General features: G+C 40.5%; 1 protein-coding gene across 5 annotated transcripts in view; it reads left to right on the top strand.

The window, feature by feature from the left end:
• The first annotated feature begins 4,900 nt into the window (after positions 1-4,900).
• The window catches only part of raph1a (Ras association (RalGDS/AF-6) and pleckstrin homology domains 1a), a 136,498-nt gene continuing 121,326 nt past the window's right edge, over positions 4,901-20,072 (top strand). For 3 of the 5 annotated variants that reach the window (XM_069196337.1, XM_069196336.1, XM_069196335.1), the window contains exon 1: positions 4,902-5,352. The gene's annotated coding sequence lies outside the window, so the exon portion shown is untranslated. Of the gene's footprint in view, positions 5,353-20,072 lie in introns of all 5 variants that reach the window. The other 2 variants (XM_069196334.1, XM_069196333.1) reach the window with 1 other exon arrangement.

The following is a 20,072-nucleotide window of genomic DNA, read 5'->3' as shown; positions in this document are numbered from 1 at the left end:
AGGAGGTCTCTTCCTTACCTTAATTTTCTGATCTACCATTTCTACAGTAATTTAAAATAGTTATGCTTTATCGTTGTCGATTCCTACAATGTTAATTTTAGGTACGAGCAAAGGGATTTCAAAGTGTTTTTACCACACAATAAAGAAGTAAATAAAATCCATAAGCAGCAAATAAGCAGATAAATAAGAAGAAACGGCCATTTAAAAAACAAAAAGTCCAAAGTATTAAGTGAAGGACGCAATGTGAATATCAAATATCACATGGGTGATACTGAATTTCAACAAGCAATATACAGGTATGTGAAAGGTCATTGAGTTTACATTGACACATCACTTTCTTCAATTAGTTAGAGCTGATTTATAGAGGAATAAAAATACCCAACAAAGTGTTTGGATCTATTGTTAAGAGAATTCACGTGTGTTCAGTTTTGGCGCTCTATAACAATGGTTCCCAGCACTGATCCTGGTGGAATCCATCATCTTCTAGCTTGGCTCTAGTTGGGTTCCTAATCAGTTTGACTAATTGAAGTCAGTCAATTAGCTTTTGGCTCTTAAAAGGTCAAACGAGATTTGTAATCAGTATCAACCCTGAACCAAGTTCAGAATTCCAGAACTGCCCCCGTTCAGGTGTGTTGTCTGAAATTTAACCAACTGGACCCCTGCCAAAGGAAGAATTTTTCTTGGCGGGAGGGTCTTGTACAGTATCATTCCCACCTGCATCTGTTAAAATCATCATTTTATCATCTGGTAAGAGCTATTCACTCAGGAACAGTGGCCAGCACATTGAGGAGAGACTGTGTAAAGTTCTGTGTGCTAACTTAGTGGAAACAGTACCCTTGAACTAGGGTTTTTTTTTAACACTCAGGACTGACTCAATTAACAAGTCAGATAAAAGGCTAAACAAACAAGCAGATCCATGAAACCGTCAAATTTTGAGCCCAGCTGGAATGAAGTCCATTGGAAACAGTGTTTCCCCTGGATCATAGCTGGTAACCAGTGCTCTATAGCAGCAGTGCAATGCAGAACAGCCAGAGCAGTTTGTGGTCAGAAGGGAATGTTATACTTGGACAGACAAAAGCTTCCATGGACACAAGTGGAAACTTGTGTGGAGTCGAGAAACACGTCTTGACGCAGAGGAATGTGGGATTACGGAATGTAGTCCTGAGCCAAGGGATAGACAGAATTCTTACATCTTTAAGCCACAGTACTAATATCTAAACAAGCAATGTGGACCGCCTCTTCTCGGTTGTACCATTTTGTTATGTCGTTGTGCAAATCTGGGTAAAAAGTCAATGTACGCACCACAGTTGAAACATCACATTGTGTGTTTGTTCTTTTCACATTGCAACAAAATAATGTGAGAATAACTCGTTCCCTTGCAGCTCACATGCTGAGACAGATCCACTCCCTAGGACTGGTTCATTCTATAGGCATGTATTAATTAGTCACGAGTAAAAAGTTTGCTAGGGTCTGTGTCTAGTGCGTTTTCTCTCGCTGCACATCTGGGAGACGGAAACATTTTACAGAAAAGTCTCCTGGATTGTCCCTGTGAATAGACCAGTGTTCACATTCAGCCCCAGGTCACACTGTGCTTGTCTGTGGTGTGTCATTTGAGAGCTCGTGGATCTTGCAAGGATACTGAATCATTCCACATGGTTTACCATTTAGTTTGGGTCTAACATTTCATCCATCACAAACAGGAGCCTTTACTATCAGTGTAACATCACGACAGGATCCAAAGATTAACGGATCAGGCTAAAGCCAAGCAATATCAATAATTTAGACAGCGCCGCTGAATTTTCAGGGAACAATGTTTCTTATGTTCCGCTAAAATAAAAATAACTATTTAGCAGGGTTAATCATGCTTCACCCAACAGAAGTAATTTATCGGGTCCTCTCAGAGACACTCTTTTTTTACTTGAAGACCTGGATTATTTTAGTCAGATAAACCGTAACAACTCAAACCCAGCTGAGAAGACGACCTAGGTTTGTGCCTGCTAACAGAATCCACCTATAAAGATAATCAAGGAATTAAGAGTGGGGGAAGAACACCTGGGATGACTCTAGTAAACAAATATGTTTTCGGATGAAAACAGTCAGGAATCGGAGTGTAATTAATGTTATGACTGTAGGAATAAAATTCATTGAGATAAATGGTTGGAAATGTGCAATGAAGCAACTGAACTGGACGATAAAACGTAAACCTAATTTAAACAAGCACAGAACGAGCCGTGAGTGACTTGTTAAGTGATGGTGATGTCAGAACACAGAGGTTCAGAGGCAGTCATAACAGATCCAGAGATGTCTGCAGAATACGAATGACCTAATACAGAAGAAGCTGAAAGTAGTAAACATCCATAATTACAAAGAAAGAGAGGGAAATTGCTAAAATTGCAGGAAGACTACACCAAAAGTGTATTCACAAGGAATAACTGTAATACATTTTGGTTTAACCTGCTTGCTTATGGGGCAGCCACCTGACCATAGGACCATTCAGAGAGCAAAGATATGGAGATGCTTGAGATAAAACATTGAAAAAGAGGTGTGTGACAGCTAAAGTCGTTAATGATTATGCCTTAGAACAGCTGGGTGAAATTAGCCTGTTTTTCATTACCCCTACTGAATGTCAGTTAAGACCTTCCATTTAATTGTATTGCAATGACTTTAGCAATGTCTTTTGCTGGCACATGACACGAGAATAGGCCTAGTGTGCAACACATGATGTACCAAATAAGATATTATTATAATTGTTGGTGTGATTATTATTTACAGTATTTGGCTCTCTGCTCCAGGTGATTTACAGTTAATAAGACAACTGTATCAAATACAAATATACATAGTGAAATCAGAAAAAGCTTGAAATAAAAACATTATATACATCTGTGACATAGTACAAAACTAAGCAATATAATAAATTTTATTAAATGACTTATACAGTGAAGGGAAATTACAATACAGGATACATTGTAGGCAACATCAATGTAAAAGCAATGAATTTCAACACAATTATCTTCAATATGCAAGTATGAGGCAGCACAAAGAATTCATCAAAAAGGAGGTTTCATAGCCTAATAATTATAGCTGCAGAAGAAAATAAAACAGCTCAACTCACATGTTAAGCTCATAACCAATGTTTGGGATACAGCTTGCCTTCTTGAAAATACTTGCTGAAAGCATTAAAACTCTGAAATAATTAAAACACCTCATGAAATTCTTTATTGCTGGTTGTAGTCATGTTTTGAATGGAGGTAAAATTATCCATTCTAACTGCTCCTACTGGGGAAATGTCGGAAACGTATTAAAAATGCACACACACAGCTACTGAATGAACAGTAGTTTATTTAATTTTAAACAATTGTTGCCTTCTATTTAGCAGGCACAAAAATCTAATTCTGGTTTTGATACTCCTGCTGCATGCTTTAAATTGGGTCTGCAGTTTGCAATTACATGCAGTGGGAAATGGGAAGGACAATTACCTTAATAATCCAGTAGAAAACCTATTTTGCTCAAAACAGCCGGCTTAAAAATATTTCCATATGGTTTACACATCTAACTCTATGAGGTCTGTCTCAGGGGAGCAATATGTCTGTATTCAAGCAGAGGAATAAATACTGGGTGTTGTTTGTTATTGTTTAAGTCAAATGTAAGATCCATTTTCATAGAAGCAATTCCATTCTGTGGTTTGTAATATCTTCTCAGCTCGGAACACAATTAAACATCACCTACAGCAATATGCTGTCTTCCTATGAGATTGTAGATCTGAAAATCAACCTTGAATTACTCTCCTCAGTACACTGGGAAAAACTTGGATGGAATCTATCTAATCTTGTATGGGTTCACTTCATTTTGTATTAAATTCCTCAGGTGTATAAGTGTGGGACAGATTAGACAATGGTGTCTCATTCACATCTTCTAATACTACAAATCAGATGTGATTTGGCTTGTTGTACCCAGATGCTGTGGTTCATTCCCATTATTTCTACAAAATCAAATGTAAAACTTTTAAACTGTAAGTATTTTGTGGATTTTTAAAACTATCCCTATGTATACATCCAATTTCAATAATCACTTAGTCCAGTAGAGGGAATATGTAGCAAAACCCAGCAGACAACAGGCTCAAGACATTATGATGGGAGTCCAGTCACACAGGGAACACTTTGGAGACCATGCAAACTCCATACACAATGTTATCACGGAGTGCATCAAACCCAGCGCCCAACAGTTGTGAGACTGCTCAAACCATTAATTTCAGATTCATATTGACTTATTCTAATTAAATGGTGCCTTTCTCGGTTCTCCTAATTAACCTGATTGGTTTTGATCACTGACTCAGCTGAACATACATAGTATTTTAAGGGCATCCAAACCTGATGATTTAAAGATGCTCTTAGTTCTAGGTGCTGAAGACCTTTTTCAAAAGTGCAGGTCTCGTTCCCATTTAATCAGATAATTAGACCAATTTAATTAAGGAGAGGACAGGTGGAAATAAAGATCAAAAACGGTGAGGATCCAGTAAAAAGTGTTCTTTATGCCACTTTGTTTTAACACATCTGTTTCAAAGAGCGAGCTAGCGTAACACATGATCGAATCCAGTATAATTTGGAGTATATTTTTATATTTTTGAGGTTCATATTGGCTCGCACCTTATATACTGGAATACATTTTGATGGTATTTAATTAAACTTTCGAAGAATTGCACCATATTGTTCAGGCTGCTTGTTTATGATGTAATATTTGAAATAAGCTCCGAGGATACATGTTCCTTCAAGTCTCTCTTTCCCAATGGATTCATTGTTACTCGAGAAGCTTTCCTGCCGAACCCGCCTCACCCAGCCCCTCCACGGCAAGACCCATCGCAACCCATAAACGAACAGTCGTGCTCGGAGCCTGCACAGCCTTAATTAATTTTACTGGAAAGGAGGAGGAAAAAAAAAATCAAGCCATCCCAGTCCAACTCAATCAACATCATTCCCCTGTGGAACAATTCAATTTATCCCGAGAATGCTTTCCCCCTTGCTCAACTGTCACGGTGGTTTCAGTTTGATTAGTAGAGGCTGTTTTAGGGCTGGACAGGAAATGAGATGCTGCAAAACCACGGCGATCCTTGCTCAGTCTGATTCAGAGCATGGAAGTGGGAGCTTGAATGAATTTGTCACTGGGAAAACAGAGTTAATAGACTAAAGAAACTGGGACTGGAACCCGAAACACGCTCACCATTGACACGCCAGCTTCCTGCTGTATCCTTGGACAACTGGATTTGTTCCCAGCTTTATTTTATTCTGTTTTTTTTTTCCCCCAGCAAGGAAAAGGGGACGCATTCCTAATAAGAAATAAGAGCTGAAGGACTTCAGAGTGAGTAAAGAAAATTTTGTTTGCTGCTTTTTGTTACTCCACAGATGTAACAAGGAGGCGACGCGGATTGTCAGAACTGAAACGGTACTGAGCAAATGGAGGTTGTGAAACAGTGTTTGGAAGGAGAGGAATAGTATATTCCTTTAATCCGCTGTGCTGCGGAATGCAAATTTTAGGTAACGTTAGTCGGAAACGGGAAAAGCGTGGCTTTTTGATGAGCAAGGAAACCGGTACATTGCTCGTCCTCAAAGGCCACGAAAATCGCGATCGCGAAGACCAGACGGGTTACGATTTTTAAAATCGTTGAATATCCTGGATGGGGGTTGTGTAGGTGGTCTGTACTGACACCGTATAAAGAGCGCCTGTCTTGTTTGGTGGTCCTAGGATATTCCTGGGATTGTGAGGGGGTCTGTGCCGCAGGGAGCGATACAGGAAAGAGCCGCGGATTGCTTCTGGCCTGTGAAGATAAAAATTGGGATTCCGTGCAAGATTAGAAGAAAGAAAATAGTCATTCTTGAATCCGCCCTGGTCCCTCATCATAAGTGTGAATGTATCAGTGCTTCGGTTATTGATTTCTAAGCTACGGGCGCGTTCCAAGCCATGCTTTTAAAAAAAAAACCCAATATTTTCTTCTGTTGTAATTGAATATAAAATAGGCGTACAGAAGAAGAGTGCGATGATGCTTACTTAGTGGAGAAAGGCGTATTGTAAGCACAGGCTGTTAACAGAAGTCCTCACATTCGTCCCCACCCAGAGCACTGTAAATATTACTAGCCCAACAACACCAGGTCTGTGCCAGGCATGTGGCCACACATCAGAAACATGTTCTTTTTTTTGTTGCGCCCCTACTTCATTGTCTGCTAAAAGAATGTTTCAGTTCTTTCCCTGTCGATGCTTTGTATGTAATATTGTGGAATATACAGACCCCTGATATCGTGTTTCTGTTCGCGTTACATTGTGTTATGACGTCTTCCTTGGAGCCTAGTGTCAATGGGGTAATAGTCTTCCCTCTGTTCATACAGGGTGGGCCGGCTGGAAATCTGTATTATGACCCCCTAAGGAGTGTAAGATTACTAGGCAGAAGCTTTGTGTTTTTTTCCCACTGCTCATAAATAGCGTTAACAGCGCCTGCGATGCTTTTATCCAGTTTAATACATTTTGTGACGGACGTAATCGCTATATAAACACAGGTATACATCACTGTCTGTTTGAGTGTCCCTGATATATGGGTTACAGCATACCGGCTCGCTTTGGGTTACATTTTCTAAACGTCTCCACCCCGCAGCCTGCGATTAATATGCGGCTGCTCTTAAGAAATCCTCAACAACGTCAGCCGTGTAGACGTCCAACCTTTTATTGCAGAGAACTGTATGACGTCATTTAGCTTCTCTATGTGGGTCTTGCATAGCAACAAAGTTCACAGCATACTAAAAGTGGCTGAACATATTTTAGAATCATAATTAATAATTGCTTACACTTACATAGCGGTTTTCTGGACACTCCACTCAAAGCGCTTTACAGGTAATGGGGACTCCCCTCCACCACCACCAATGTGCAGCCCCACCTGGATGATTTTACAGATGCATCTGGTAGTTGTGAGAGATAGGAATAATTTATTAATCTAATGGGTGTTTTGTAGAGTCCTTCTGTTTATTTTGTGGTGTCAAGATAAATGTCTAATGCATATTTTAACCGGCTATGCTTGTTAGTAAACCTCATTGTAATTAAGATAAATGAAGGGCAAGGAATGTTAATACATTGTTGAGCACTGTGTGCTGTTATTCAGTGGCATTCGGACAGCGAGCAGGTTAATCTTTTTGACCCATCTACAAGGTACTTGTAGAAAAAAAGCTGTTTTGGAGGTTTTCTTCCAAGTCGGGGGTGCGTGTCTCAGATGTGCTCCTGCTTGTTATGCAATACCAAGTGTGGCTTTTGCTCTTGTGAAAACATGTCTGAATACTTCAGCAAGAGTCCCATCTCCCGAACTGTTCAAATGACTGGTTATGAAACGTGCCGAAAATCTTAGCGGGTAAAAAAAATGGAATAAAAAGACGTTTTGAGGCCGAAAGAGGCAAAATTCCCTTTTATCCAGCTTAAAATAAACTCCCATCAGTTTCCCTGAAGAATAGTTGCTATACAGGATTTCTAGACATTTGTTGACAATTGGCCTGTCAGAGACCCCCTGGTATGTAAGTAATGTACACAAACACCTAATATGGTATGCTTCTGACAACCTTTAATATATTACTTTTAATTAACTTTTTAAATATAGATTTTAGAGAGAGACATTAACAGTATAAGGATGAATGGGAAATGGACTGTATGGAAACCATATGTCCTTGCCCTGAACTTCTCTCTTATTTGTGAACAAATATACGCCTGACAGTATTTACACGTGTGAAAAGACCATGGTGAAGAGATTCCTTTTAATTGGAGGACACAGATGTTGGGTATGTTTGTGACACTGTGTTTAGTTAATACTTTAGTTAAACAGCCACAATGAATCACTTTGTGTTTAAAAAAAAAAGTTTTTTTTATGTGCTGTATGGTTGTAGGCTGCAGAAGTGTTTTGGCTGTCTAAACCACCCAATTTGTTTCCAACTGTTTTTATAAAAGCTAAGTCTCTAATGGTTATTGGTTTTTCTAAAAAAAAATGCAGAATGTTAGATACTGAAAGTCAATGGTAACAACAGCCAATGGATATTCTTTATTCCAATTTAATGTGATTTTAAAAACTTGGCTTAAGTGCATTCTATTCTTTTCTGCCCCTTTATAACTGCAAGTTTTGACTATTTAAAAGAGTTGTTGTCTTTGTGTCTTCATGCTCTTAGGAAATAAATGAAGTCATGTTCAAAGTTGTTTTGGAAATCTTCCCAAAAGATTTACTTCAGTGTTCTGAACGTTTGGCCCGCTGTTTTCCTCAAACCAGATTCTTACATTTAGTGTTAATTGCCCAGTGACAGCTAGCTAATCCCCTATCTGGAACAAAGAGTAGGAATGTCCATTGAACAAGATAACACTCCCATTGGGGAGTAGTTTGATCCCTGTCTGGTTTTACAAGCTGCAAACTCTTATCCGGTGTCTGGTGTTGACTTCTGTGTTTGTTCTAATCTTATCTCATTTTGAGTAGGCCCATATTTTGTGAAATTTAAACAAAAACGAGCCCTATACTGCCAAAAAGACTCCATCATTCCCTTAAAAGGAAGCACTGTGGAACACACTGTAGATGGGACACATTGTCCATCACAGGGCGGGGCACCTGTTGGTCACAAGACAAGCACTCGTATGAGGACAGTTTTATAAACACCACTGGCCGTAACCAGCATCTCGTCTTTTACGAAGGTGACTGAGAACGTCAGAAAATACGGGCTCTCAAAGCTTTATTTAATGAAACAGCTCCTTTTTGTCTTATTACTGATGCATGTAATGTTCAATTTGAAAGAACACTGCTTTTCTTTCTGAGTTCTTTCTGAGGTAACTAAGCTCAGTTTTGAAAATTACCTCTCCATGAGGGCAGGCAATAAAACACATTCTCGGCAATGTGTTACGAAGTAAGCCTAGGTAGGGGGATTTTCGCCCAGCTTTTAGTGTTTTTTCCTCTTCTTTCTGTGCAAATGTACAGTAGCTGTGACAGGCTGGAGCCGAACAGGTGTGGGCCAGATTTCTTTAGTGGAGCTAAGTGTTTTTACCTTCACTCGATGGCCTGATCTGGGGAAGCTGCCAGATAATCATCCTGAGAGAAGGGTGATTAGTTTTCCTTAAGGAAATGCCTCTTTGGTCTTCAGGCAGTAAGGAGCTTTTCCCCATTTTTTTTGCAGTCGCAGACATTGCTTTGCTGGAAGGTCTGGCTCTGTCTGAGGCAAACCGTTTTTTAAAAAGTAAAAAGTGTTCTATGACATGTGTTTGCATGCTGTATCCTTCTGAAATTATGGAGGAGGCTGAGGGGAATCTCACGGTTGTGCATGAAATGTGCTTTATTTGCCTTACTGTCCACAATGCATGCACTCTGTGTATATATGGTGCGTCAGGTGTACACATGTGGTCGCTTTTAACCTACATGGTGAGTTATAATTTTCAGAACTGTGACTTTCTGATCGTAGAGACAAGCCAGTGTCTCTCCAGGGCTGCTGGAGGTAGCCAGCTACCTCGCAGTTTGTAACTTCATCTCAGACATTTTCTCCACTTTCTGCAGACTGCAGAAACACTCTGAGCTCATGAGGCTTTTAACTTTTCCTTGTTTAATGGACTGTACCTAACTAAAGTAGCCTCCAAACGTGATGATACTATTGAACTATTGAGTGAGACTTGATTTGATAAAGACAGGAGTTTTCAACATTTATGATGAATGTAAATGAGTTGAAAATGTATTCTGTACACGTAAGGACTCGGGTATTCTTAGGGAATCTGGTATTCTTACAAAGCCTCTGGAAGTTTCCAGAAGCTTCTGGTAGCCACCTTGATTGCCACTGGGCATTGAGCGAAGCTGGACACACTATCGAAACACTCAGTATTGTGTCATAATGAGGAAAGTCAGGAAATTGTCTGAAGATCTGAGATACAAGATTATCCACTTCTACAACTCCAGTGACAAATATAAAAATCCATAACACATTCCAGCTTTGATATTGGAATTTATTACCAAGACATTCAAGGCTTATGGGTTGGTTGCTATCCAACCAGGACAGTTGCTAAGAAGGTTTAATCGGCATGTGTGGTCAGAAAAGAGGTTTTGAAGGCTATCCCCAATGCCATCAATTGGAAATGTCCCAAAAAAACTTTCTTGGATGTCCTCAGGATGTAACCTGGGGTTGCCAGTTGCCGAGTCCCATGAATATTGTATAATGAATATACCAGCATCCTAATTGAAAATGCATTTCTTAAAGTAACCATCCACGAGTCTGCAGAAATGACAACAAATAGACACCTGAGTCAACTGGGACTTCACGTTGTTGGATGAAACACAGATTGAGTTTTTGTAGCACAGAGTCTCAGTAGTACAGAAAGGTGAAGTTTTAAGAATGTCATCCCTTCTGTGAAGAATAGAAGTGGGTCAGCATTAGTCTTGATTTCCAGTACAACATCTGGTCCTGTTTTATTTTTAGTTAGCACTGAAAAACCGACTGATTTACCAACATATTGCAGCTAAAAGTGAATGTACTTTATAATTGAGCCATGTATTAAGCTCAGTGAATCATTTGGACAACTTGATTGGTCATCACAGTCTCCAACAGAATGTTTATGATGTTAACTGAGGTAAGCAAATCACAAGAACAGGCTGTTGCATCCTGGAGGAGTTGTCGGATATTGTTCATGATTAATAAGAATGCTTACAGCTCCAGGAAGCTCCTCCTTGAAGTTTCAAAGCCTAAGGAGGGTCCACTAAGGATTTATAGCCTGGATGTGAATTTGAACATCAGGCATTTATAAATTCAAGTAACCGTTTTTGACTGATGCTCTATTAATACATACAATACATACAATACTGAAAGCCATTCAGGTCTGTAATATTGGAGAGCCCAATCAAAAATGTAGATTTTCATGCTAAATAACCTTTTAAAACAACAGCAACATCCGTACATTTGCGGGACAGCTCAGTGAGGGTGCGAGTAAACTTGCAGGGTAAAAGAAGAAGGTTTCTGCCTATTGCAGTCAACCTAGTTAGATATTTGAATCTTATATCTGATTAGAATCCGTGGCGCTCTGTGACTCAGTTCATGAACTCCGAAACCTGGGGAATGATGGATAATACAGAAAAGACGTGACGCATCAAAGAAAGATGAAATAGTGTGTAATTCTCAATGTGGAGAACGATAGCCTAACCTCAGGTCCTGCAATTAATACGTGGATCATGATTATTAGTATTTTACACGAGGGGTGAAAATACATTTTCGGAATGGTTTGCATACCGATTAATTTGCTAATGAAATGAGACGGACCTCTCAAATAATATGTGCTCAATCCCTGTCTGTGGTATGAAGATGAAAAGGAGGTGGTGATGATTTATTCCCTGCTGAAAGGAATAAAGGGACACAACGTTTCGGCTTCAGACTCCCTCACACCTGAAGAAGGCTCCACAGCCGAAACATTGCATCTCTTTTCCTTTCAGCAGGGAATACACCTTTACGTTAGCCTATGCTACTGATGCAGCTACCTACTTGAGATCAAAATAATAATAATTGCTCACACTTATGTAGCACTTTTCTGGGCACTCCACTCAAAGCACTTTACAGGTAATGGGGACTCCCCTCCACCACCACCAGTGTGCAGCCCCACCTGGGTGATGCGACGGCAGCCATAGTGCGCCAGTATGCTCACCCACACACCAGCTCTCAGTGGGGAGAAGAGCAGAGTAATGAAGCCAGTTCATAGATGGGGATTATTAGGAGGCCATGATTGGTAAGGGCCAATGGGAAATTTGGCCAGGACGCCGGGGTTACACCCCTACTCTTTTCGAGAAACCACAGAGAGTCAGGACCTCCGTTTTACGTCTCATCCGAAGGACGAAGCCTGTTTACAGTACAGTGTCCCCATCACTATACTGGGGCATTAGGACCCACATGGACTGCAGGGTGAGCGCCCCCCGCTGGCCCCACTAACACCTCTTCCAACAGCAACCTTAGTTCTTCCCAGGAGTCTCCCATCCAGGTACTGACCAGGCTCACACCTGCTGAGCTTCAGTGGGCTGCCAGTTTTGAGTTGCTGAGTGATATGGCTCCTGGCCATAATGCTGTAGCTAAACCTTTTTCCTGGGAAGCTACACTTTTAAGATGCCATTATAGATAGATTATCAAAAATTGCAGGAGTAAAACATGGATGGTTATTTCACCTTTTTCTCCTGAAAGATGAATGATACACTTAGTCACATTAATGTAGTCACAATAGGGCACAATTAGAAAGAAATATGAATTTAAACACCTGATTGATGACTTTTTAAAGAGTATTCCTGTCTGTATGTAATTAGTGTTAATTCGTAGTACTATTAAGTTTGATACATTAATGTATAATCTTTTTTTTTCAGATTCATAGAGCATGTAAAATGAAAGTAATTGTGATCCCAATTTTTAAAGGTTTTATCTAAAAATGTTTCTGTTTTTATATGTAGGTCTAGTCTAAATATTAGAAAATTAATTTTTTTGCCCACTGTCAGAAAGTGTGGTTTGACAGGTTTAATAGCAGAAATAATAGAATAGTGGTGTATATTGTAATTATGCAAATGCATAACTGATTTTTTGTGCACCACTGCCCTCTTGTCTGGTTTGGCTAAATAGCTAAAATTATGCATATCGATGAAACGTATTGTTATTCATAGATCAGGAGAGGTTAGTAAATTATACTTGTGTAGCACATTCCCCAAATGGCTTGTATTTTATTACAGTGCTTTGTCTTATTCTGAAGTGTTACAGACAATGGAGAGCTATTATTTGCCATCACTGTGACTCTGCTCCAGCAAAGTTCATATCATAGAGGCTTCCTCCTTGTTCATCTGTTAAGTATGATCTTCCTATGCTTGTGAAAATACTAATACCTCTAACTGTGCTGGTTAAAATAACAACCTCTTAATCCTTTGCAGGTGAATTAAAACAACTTATCCAACCAGACCCTCCAGTCTTAAACTTCTTGGTCTTTGTGAAGCCTTTCCAGCTGAAAACAAAAAAGTTCATTTAAAAATGGCACATCAGTTGGTAGAGTAGTGTACCTAATGGAACAGTTCTTCCCCAGGAGTGCTTAGAAGTTGTCCAGTATGTTTATAAGAATGAAGCTTTTCACCCCAGAAAAAGCTGAACATAAACCTTCATTCCTGTTGCCCAGACTAAGCCCAAAACCAGATCACAGGTTTCTCTTTTCCCTTAAATGTTGCATGTTCGCCATTCAAGCTCATTATATTACATGGCGAGCAGGTGTAGGATTGGATTACGATCCTTAGTTCTCTTGCATTCGTGCTTCACTGCATACAGTACCTTGCTTAACTCCAATTTGTCTTAGCCCGATCTTCTTTAATATTGCACTGTACAGGTGTTCCGGTTAGCTGGGAGTTCAGAACGTCGGCAAAAAATGAATTATCCTTGTTAGCAAGTTGTTGACAAGAAAACATTGAGTAAATGTTAATAACAATAAGCTACAATATGACGGAGATAATAATGTGGAGTGGTGAGGTCTGTTTTGTATGTGCTGGTTTAAAGCTGAAGCTTCAGATTTGCTGTTCCTTCACTCTCCATCATGACTTTACTATGATGTAAACTAGAGTGATTGTCTGTGTTCAGTTTGGAGAGCACATGTCCTACAGTTGAAGGTTGCAGAGAGCTCAAGCCTATCTCGGTGGATCAGCTAGTGCATGGTGGTATATGGCCTGGATGGGACACTGGGGCCAGTTTGCCCAGAATTAAACCCAATTAATGCCAATTAAATGACCAGAATTAACCTACCAATATGTCTTCACCTGTGCTCAGTTTGGAAGACAAATGTCCTTCTAACAGGCATTTCTGTGACAAATGCAAAACCCAGGATGTAAGTGGCGCTATATTTCCTTCTGTTTTCTAACTGCTTCATCCACTTGAGGGTCCTGATGAGCAAGGTGGGATACATCCTGCTCGGGACGTCGCTCCATCTGGGGGCAGACGGACACAAACTCAATCATGTAGACACTCGGTTTCCCCAGAAACCAGCTAATCCACCAGCATTTCTTTAGACTGTGGGAGGAACCTGTAGCACCTGGAGGAAACCAGTGAAAACCGGGGGAGAACATGCAAACTCCACACAGACAGTCACCCCAGGTCCAGAATTAAACACAGGGTCCTAGCTCTGTGGGCTAGCAATAACTACTGAGCCCCAGTGCTACAGTATATTCACGTTTTATTGACTCAGCAATTTATTGTTTGAATACAGCCACTCTTAAGGATGTTTACCCTACAGCGTACAAAATGAGGATTTAACAGTCAGCATTGAGAGCTAATTCGGCTCTCTGGCACAGACCCCGAGGAGAGGAATGAATGCCATCTTTACAGGAGGCTTTGCTTTTGTGGACTTTATTGGCAGCTGTGGCGGCCGTTCAGAAAAATGCACGCAGATACATTCCCTTCCCTGGACAGAGAGAAACCGAGAACTGAAAGGATCTCCCAGACATCTGCTGTGCAAGGGCAGGGCTTCTCGGGAAGAGGATTTAAGGGGGACAAGGGAGCTTGTCATTTACCCTTCCTTCAACATCACAGCCTCTTTGGCTGCGTCTAAAAATACTAAACGGGACCAAATCCTGTCAACTTGCAGCCACCCCCTTATAATGAGGAACTACAAGGGGTTCTCATCCTGTGGTCTATGGGGGTCCTAATGCCTTAGTATAGTGACAGGGACACTATACTGTAAAAAAAACAGGCACTGTCCTTTGGATGAGACGTAAAACTGAGGTCCTGACTCTGTGGTCATTAAAAATCCCAGGGCGTTTCTCGAAAAGAGTAGGGGTGTAACCCCGGCGTCCTGGCCAAATTTCCCATTGGCCCTTACCAATCATGGCCTCCTAATAATCCCCATCTATGAACTGGCTACATTACTCTGCTCTCCTTCCCACTGAGAGCTGGTGTGTGGGGAGCGTTCTGGCGCACTATGGCTGCCGTCGCATCATCCAGATGGGGGATGCACATTGGTGGTGAAGGGGATCCCCATTACCTGTGAGTGGAGTGGCGCTTTGAGTGGAGTGACCAGAAAAACGCTATATAAGTGTAAGCAATTATTATTATTACAGTCCCAAAATGAAATGATTTGAAACCCTTTAAAAATGTCCCTTTGTACTCTTTTCTTGTTTCTGTGGCTGCAGGCCTTGGTGCGTGGGGAAAGGGGGGGATTTTGCTTGTGGCTATCTGCGTGGATATGAAAAATTCAAGTAGCCCCACCTTTTTGCGTTGTGACAACGCAAGCTCGCGTGGTTTTGCATGGGAGTTCCGTTTTAATCGCACAGCATCACTGTGAAAACTGCCACTTGGGGGGGTACAATGAAAAAGCCAACCAATTTGGGGGAAATACGGGATAGAATTTAAATTATGGCGTGTTAAAATTGAAGACGGCACTTGCCGGCCTCAATTTAAAATATTGTGGATGATTTTGGACATGTAGCTCTGTTGGATAGCACTGCAATGCTCCCTGGGGCAGCACACCTATTGTGTGGCTAATCTGGGAGTACCAAACCCTTAAAATGGGAGAGTTGGAGTTGGGTCATTTGACTCATGACTGTCCAGGTTGAATAAAAAACAAGTTACAAATGAGAGCAGGCCATCTTCAGCCCGCCTCGGTCTTTGTTTGCTTGTAGCTCATGGATCAAAGGATCTCGTCTGTCTGGTGCCTGTATGATTGCCGGGAAGCTGCTACAAGCTACAAGAAATTTTGTACATTTGGTTCCATGCTCTTACAGCAGGGGCTCCCAGTCTTGGGCCTGGAGGGTCTGCCCACCTGCTGGTTTTCATTCCAGCTGTGCTTAATTACCTAATTGAAGCCTTAATTGAATTAATAAGCTGCACGATTGGAACATTTGCAAGTTATTTTTTTCCCCCCCCGACTCAAGTTGAGTTTGGGATTTGATTTTCATTAGGAAATGCAATAAAATGGCCGTTAAAAGGCTGCCTCCGAATCTGAATACGGTCACTCAGCTCAAATTGATCCAGTTGCCAAGTCAATTACAAATTCAATGGTGTTATTGACAACTTCTGTGGAACAAAAACGGACAGGTGTGTGGATCTCGAAGACCAGGATTGGAAACCCACACTCTGTTGTGTGTCTCCTGTTTTCAGTCCTAACTGCCACACCTGTTGAGCTGACATTAGTTCCAAGTCCTTGTTTCGCTAATGATCTGGCTGCAGTCTTTGGGGTCGCCTTTCAGAGTTTTAGATGCTTGTCAAGTTCCCATATTCTCTTCTGTGGGAAGCTGAAGACATTAAGTCTTACCTTAATGACCATGAATTAACGTTGTTGCCTTTCTTTTGGAGCATATGCCATAACTGCAATCTCCTTCATGCAACATGCTGTTCAAAACCTATACACAGTATTCTAAGCTGGGTGTCATCGGTACATCGGAAGTAACCAGTCAAAAATCAGTGTCTTTTAATATTTGAGCCATTAGAAAAGAGTATTATTCATCCAAAGTCAAACTGAGAAAACAAGTCATGTCCTTTATATATTCCCATGCTCTGCATTTCTTCATGTTTGTTTTTATCATGTCTTTGAAATGCGCCTTCTGTCCGTCTCTGGTAAGATTGCCTTGGCTGAGACAAGAAAACCGTCTATGGGAAAGAAGTAGCACAAGAATGATATTTGTTTTCTCACAACATCTGCCGATATTTTAATGAATCCCATCTAGGAAAAAGTGTCGCGTGTTTGAAAATTCACCCCAATACTTGTAGTTTTAGATGGTTGCAAAACTGTTTGAGGGTATTTTTTAATTCATACTTAATAAGATTAAAGAAAGGAATTGGAATAAAAGTATTAGTCCTTAATGGTATCTGGTGTGAAGATGTTTATCCACTTTGGCAGGAATGGAAATCAGTTTGCACTGAAAACATGGGGAAAAATGTCATTTTTAATGGTGGAGGGCTTGTTCTAATTAACTGGATGGATGGATTTGTCTGCACTTATCACTCAAAGGCAACTTGTTGAGTATATTGCACAAGTGTTCAGCAGCTCGGTTGTAAAAGCATTATAGTTAAAAAGAAAAGGCAGGAGAAAACCCAACAACCAAATTCCACCTTTACTGTCAGATGACTCAATTCTGATTGCAGGGATTGAGGAGGAATTTTGTATTTAATGCTGTGAAGGCTAGAAAAAATGTTTTCTATGCCGGTGTCATTTTTTTTTTCAATATTGCAGTTTTTAAAATATCCTGAAAGCCTAGATCTTTCTTCAGATGTATTGCCTGCAGCTCATCCACATGGTTTTTTTTCTTTTTCATTTTACTGCTGACAATATAAAAAAGCCGTTGCAAACTTCAAGGAAAAGATATTAGTTTACCACTTGAAAGATCAGAACTGTGCTTAATGCCATCACCTGTGCGTTGCTTCTTACCGTTTAATGAAGTATATGGATCCATTGCTACTATTCTTGAAGGGTCAGGCTTTAACATCAGTGAATTAACCGAAATGCCATTTAATATTATAGAGCTCGTGCCAATCGGTGTCCTGAAAGAAAGTTCAAAGCAATTCCGCAACGGTGAACATGTAGTCTTTCACTGCAACATATCAAATGTTCATGTCCATCAACATTGTTTCAATATATTTGTTGCCGTTTGGAAGACAGTCACTCAGCCTCTCCCGATATAATGTTGCAGTAGCCTTTGCAAGCTTTTTATACCCCTGGAGGAAGAAAACCCTCCGTTTGGGTTATGAACCTAAATATTCCGAGGGGAAACCACACAGCCCATCTTCTGGTGATTGCTAGTATCTGCCTGATCCAAATATCTCGTCCAGGTGTTTCTTTAAGGACCCCATAGAATCTGCTAGGCATTTTTGTCCTACTGTTTGTGTAATGAAGTATTTCTTGGAGTGCAGTACCGAATACCACTCCCTTGAGTTTCAATTTCAGGTTGTCGTTTTACCACAGGTCCGGAATTAGTCCCGGAACTAGTCCTGCCATGTCAATATCTGTAGTGATTTTAAGCTTGTGTTAAGTCTCCCATCGTTTTCTCTGTTGGAGCCTGAAGAGATGTCATTTCTTTTTCTGTAGGCATCATCCCTTTGAGGTCTGTAAACAGCCTTGTTGTCGGAACTCATTTTAGAGCAGCAGTTGCACCAGTTGTTGAAATAAGTAGCATTAGGGCAACATTCCACTTATTTGGGGACACAAAATGGTCTTTGTAAGAAAAGTAGAATCTGATTTCTTTGGAAAATAAAATCGCAGGAAGGACAAGTTAAATGTCAAGAAGGAAAATTAAAATCGAACGGCGACATAAAGCAGGTTGATGCGGAAGTACACTTTAAAAGGGTTCACTGTACAATGTACTTTATAAAATCACAATTTGAATTCGGTTTCAAATACAGAAGCTGTATTAACTAATTATAATTAATTATAACTTATTATTAGCACTTTGTGTTCGTATAAGATATCGAAAGTTCCTTGCTGTCTTATGTCATCTCTTTCAATTTATTTCTATAACTAACAGTTGTTCACTGAAAACCACATCTCATGAGAAGATGGGTGAAATCCCTTTAATGAAGGCTATTGGCTAGGTTGCAATTAAAATACAAATGTTTTGTTGTCCATGACCCTAAATTGGAAGAGGTGGTTAGAAAATGGGTGGATGTTTTATGATGTATGAACGTGAACTTTTTTCGCAACATGCTCCCCACAGGCCCCTGGGAAAGCCTGATGATTATTTACCTGTCGCGTTTATGCAAGACTTGCATTCAAACTGTTAATGTATGTACTGTAGTGCAAACGTTAGTGTAGAGTAGCATAGAAAATCTAGTATGCAGCGCAGTGCATCACAACTTACAAAAATGACAAAACCAGACAAGATGCAGCAATTTTAATTAATTTTAATGAATAACTGCAAGAGCATCCATAAATAATACGCACTAGAATTAAAAATGTGGAAAAAAAAATTCTGGTCTTCCCCAAGGTCCAGTGACCCAAGAAACCTGAACAATGAACAACCTGAATCGGTGTGTTAAAATTAAATCGGGGTCAGTAGCTTGTTCATATAAAAAATGTATCAGCTTTTATTTTGTCTCGGTAGGCCACTCTGATAGCTGAGCAGGAAGGCAAAAGGACTTTTCTTATTAAACTTTGCATCAGGTTTTCTGCCTGTTTTAGTTGTTTTTTTTTGGGGGGGGTTTGCTTTTTTAATTTTAAAAACCTACAGTAGGTCTCATCAATATTGGTCTTCTACCTGGGGTACTTTTCTGATAATTACCAGATGGCATTCAGCATAACTTGCGGTTTTTCTTGCACCGTTCGTATAGGAGAGCGAGAGGCCCGTGCTTGTATCCCCCTCCAATATGTGCTGTCAGAGTGACAACTTCTTTTCTCACATAAAACCGGAACAACGCAGACTTCACAGTTTGCTTGGACATTCAGCAAAGCCGTACATTGGACACCAAGTACACAGACCTGAACGGACGATATGCTTTATCGGTTTCTGCTACCCATTCACTTGCCTCACAATCTCGCACCAAATCACAGAGCTCAAGGAATCTGAGTAGCTTTCTTAGGGAGAGGGACACGATAAACAGTGTTCTGTTGGCGGTAGCAGTGCTTGAGCCACTAACCTAATTGCAACAAGCTCTGATTCTTACCTACTGCGACAAGAACCCTCCATACTCGAAGAGCTGTTTTATTCGTTCTTTCTAAATTGGCACCATTGAAACGTGCTTACTCCTATATTCCGCAAATGGCTGCTCACGGACAACTCCCACCTTTCCTTTTCCATGGCTGGGTGTCGTATCCCGGACAGACCTGTTGCAGCTGGTCTGATTTGAAATCTGCTTCTGGAAAATCCTTCCCAAAGTGGGCGTGGGGTACTCGGTTAATTTGGTTCATTTTAATTTTGGTTGGAGCTACACGACTCAGGTTATAGATTGGGGGGGGGGGGAGTGGTTTCCTAACACAAAAAAAATAAGGCTTTGAAGTCCAGGGTTAGCTGATCTCCACCAAGGCTTTAATATAGGGCTAGCTAGCAGGAGCTTCATTTAGTTGTGATGGCACAGAGTTCCTGTCAGACTAAGGAGGGAATCGAGCCCAGTTCCTGA

Source organism: Lepisosteus oculatus, chromosome 12 (assembly GCF_040954835.1).
Source record: "Lepisosteus oculatus isolate fLepOcu1 chromosome 12, fLepOcu1.hap2, whole genome shotgun sequence".
NCBI lineage: Eukaryota > Metazoa > Chordata > Actinopteri > Semionotiformes > Lepisosteidae > Lepisosteus > Lepisosteus oculatus.
This window is presented reverse-complemented; position numbering and strand designations above follow the sequence as displayed.